The sequence below is a fragment of the Macrotis lagotis genome, chromosome 1 (assembly GCF_037893015.1).
Source record: "Macrotis lagotis isolate mMagLag1 chromosome 1, bilby.v1.9.chrom.fasta, whole genome shotgun sequence".
NCBI lineage: Eukaryota > Metazoa > Chordata > Mammalia > Peramelemorphia > Peramelidae > Macrotis > Macrotis lagotis.
Genome location: NC_133658.1, coordinates 241,740,041 through 241,743,856, shown reverse-complemented (window position 1 = coordinate 241,743,856; position 3,816 = coordinate 241,740,041). Strand labels below are relative to the sequence as shown.

The 3,816-nt window shown below is 43.0% G+C and overlaps 1 pseudogene; it reads left to right on the top strand.

Moving 5' to 3' along the window:
* The first annotated feature begins 1,791 nt into the window (after positions 1-1,791).
* On the top strand, positions 1,792-3,466 carry LOC141515540 (small ribosomal subunit protein uS5 pseudogene; annotated as a pseudogene).
* The last annotated feature ends 350 nt before the right edge of the window (positions 3,467-3,816 follow it).

Below are 3,816 nucleotides of genomic sequence, written 5' to 3'. Positions count from 1 at the left end.
TAGATTACAGAAAATAATGTAATTCAAACAGCATGAAAGATGGAGTCTAATAGGAATAGAGACAGAAAGACCAGTCACTGTTCTGGTGACCTTGCTGACACAGCAGCAGTGATGAGGGCTACAACCAGTGGGACTTTTGCTTGGACTTCTGACCACCTCTGCCACTTTTGTGCTTTGTTCCATGAGTAGATAATCAAGCAGCAGCATGAATATGAATATCTCCAGGAGGTAACATTGTGAGTTCCAAAGTTCATAGGCTGGTGAGCATGATAATGGCAGCATCCATTAGAGCAGCATGTTTGGTGTCTACTACAGCATTTAAGTATGACTATGGCAAGTGCAGGCAGGACTGATAGTCCAGGAACACAAAGTTAAGAGGATACTGAGTTTGGGGGTGGAATGACTGGATTGAACAGAGATGCAATATGAATGAAATACCACAATGTCATTATGTTCTGATGCTGTTTGGGTATCATTTTCCTAGCAGATCATACCAAGAGTTATGTTGAGTTACTGAATTCTATTCTATCTATACATTCTGGAGATTTTACATTTTTGGATTTCTTCTCTGTATAAGAATAAATTGCCCATGTTATACTTAGTTCATATTATCTATCAGGGTAGTTAGGTGGCAGAGTGGGTAGAGCAATGGTCACGGAATCAGGAGGATAGGAATTCGAATCCAGCTTCAGATATTTGCTGCTTATTTAGCTGGGTGACCTTGGGCAAGTCACTTAACCCTGATTGTTTCACATCCAGGGGCAACTCCAGTTGTCCTGATTCATACCTGGCCACTGGACTCAAATGACTCTGGAGGAGAAAGTAAGGCTGGTGACTTAGCACAGCATCCCCTCACTCAAATTCAGTTCATGTGCTTATCATGGCATCACCTTCCCTGATGTCATGGTTTTCTTTGAGAATGAAGGAGAAACATCATCATCATTACTTCCTCTCTTTTGAGGAAGATTTCATTGGCTATAATTGGCTCTAGTTAAAATTATCCCAAGACACAGTGGTGGGGGGAACTTAACCAATTGACAATTGGAAGTTGATTCCCCCAAATTAAAGGCAAATTTCCCCCAGGACTGAGCTAAATCCAAACAATATGCCAAGACACAGGTCAGGGAAGGAAAAGTGGCCTATCCCCTGTGGACTCAGTCATTTAGTCTCTCAAGACTACATTAGTCTTGAAATATTAGCTTCGTATTGTGAAAGGCTTTAAATTCTAGAATTTTTCTTTTACCCTAGGCATAATAAGGAATCATAGGAACTTTTAGAATAGGACAAAGACATAATTAGACCTATGCTTTAGGCCTTCTTGCTATTCCTCATCACAACATTCCATCCCCACCCTTTTAAGCCTTTGCAAATGTTGTCCTTCAAGCCTGAAATGCTCTCCCTTCTAACAATTGCCTCCTGGAAGGTACCCTTGATCCCATCCTTTCCTATTTTCTTCAACATGTTATTCCCACTGCTATCTCCCCTCTCTCTGATCATTAATCTCTCCCTTTCTACTTGTTTCTTCCCTGCTAACTGCATTGCTGTTGTTCTTCCTTTATTCTTCCTTTATTCTTGAGGAGGACCAATGAAATCATAAGAATAATGCCTTGGTTTGCTCATGAATTGGATTTAAGTGAAGCAGAACCATATAAAATCACCAGCCTCAATCTCTCCTCTAGAGACATTGGAGTTCAATGACAAGAGTCAAAGACAATTTACTATAACCCAGCCTGCTGTCTACAAACACACCCTTGTCTCCTCCATTCTTTAAAAGTCATCCCTGCTTCTACTTCCAGCGAACACCAAATGGCAGACGGCGCCTGTGCTGCAGGAGGAGCGGGAGGCCCCGGGGGCCCGGGCTTCGGAGCTCTCGGAGGCTTCCCAGGTGGCTTCGGCAGTGGAGGCCGAGGCAGGGGCCGGGGCCATGGTCGAGGCCGCGTGTGCGGCCGGCCCCGGGGCCCGGGGAGGAAAGGCTGAAGACAAGGAGTGGGTTCCTGTCACTAAGCTGGGCCGCCTCATCAAGGACATGAAGATCAAGTCTTTGGAAGAGATTTATCTTATCTCCCTTCCTATCAAGGAGTCTGAGATCATAGATTTCTTCCAGGGATCTTCATTGAAAGATGAGGTTCTGAAGATCATACCTGTTCAGAAACAAACTAGAGCTGGACAACGTACCAGGTTCAAGGCTTTTGTGGCTATTGGTGATTACAATGGCCATGTTGGTCTGGGTGTCAAGTGTTCCAAGGAAGTGGCCACAGCAAATTCGTGGTGCTATCATTCTGGCCAAGCTTTCCATCGTTCCTGTGAGACGTGGCTACTGGGGGTACAAGATTGGCAAACCTCACACAGTGCCCTGCAAGGTCACTGGGCAATGTGGATCGGTTCTGGTGCCCCTGATCCCCACGCCTAGAGGTACTAGCATTGTTTCTGCTCCTGTGCCTAAGAAGCTCCTAATGATGGCTGGAATTGATGACTGCTACACTTCTGCTAGAGGCTGTACTGCAACTCTGGGCAATTTTGCTAAAGCCACCTTTGATGTCATCTCTAAAACATACAGCTATCTAACCCCAGACCTGTGGAAGGAGACTGTGTTCACGAAGTCTCCCTATCAGGAATTCACGGATCATCTTGTGAAGACTCACACTCGAATGTCTGTTCAGAGGACCCAGGCAGCTGCTGTGGCAACCACATAGATTTGTTTTTTATAAACAAGGAATAAATTTAGCTATGCCTGCTAGATAAAAAAAAAGTCATCCCATAATCTCCTCCCCTTAGCAAAATGTCTTAAGAAAGACAACTAACTATACTAGCTGCCTCCACCTCCTTTCATTCACTTCTAAACCCTCTGGATTTTGGCTTCCATCCTTATCATTCAACTACAGTTTCTACTTCCAAAATTACCAATGGTTTTTTTTTTAGTTTTTGCAAGGCAATGGGGTTAAGTGGCTTTGCCCAAGGCCACAGGGCTAGGTAATTATTAAGTGTCTGAGGTCGAATTTGAACTCAGGTACTCCTGACTCCAGGGCCAGGGCTCTATCCATTGCAACACCTAGCAGCCCCCAATGGTTTCTTAATTGACAAGCATAATGATCTTTTTATCAATCCTTATCCTTCTTGACCTTTGTGTAGCAGATAACCCTTGACTATCCTCTTCTCCTGATACTTTCTCCTTTTTATGTTTTCCTGACACTGCTCTTTTCCTTCCTAACTTACAGTTCCTCAGTGTTCTTTGTTGGATCTTGATTCATTTGATGTCCACTAACCATGGATGTTACCCAAGACTCTGAGAGGAACCTCTTCTATCTCTGTATTCTCTCACATCAGCTCCCATAGATTAAATTATAATCACTATCCAGATGACTCTCAGATCTTTTTTTCTTAGATTTTATTTTATTTTGAGTTTTACAATTTTTCCCCTAATCTTGCTTCCCTCCCCCCCCCCCCCCACAGAAGGCAGTCTGCTAGTCCTTACATTGTTTCCATGGTATACATTGTTCTAAATTGAATGTGATGAGAGAGAAATCATATCCTTAAGGGGAAAAAAATAAAGTATAAGAGCAAAGTTACATAAGATATCGGGTTTTTTTTTTAATTAAAAGTAATAGTCTTTGGTCTTTCTTCAAACTCCACAGTTCTTTCTCTGGATACAGTTTACATTCTCCATTGCAGATAGCCCAAAATTATCCCTGATTGTTGCACTGATGAGATGAGCAAGTTCATCAAAGTTGTTCATCACCCCCATGTTGCTGTTAGGGTATACAAAGTTTTTCTGATTCTGCTCATCTCACTCAGCATCAATTCATGCAAATCCCTCCA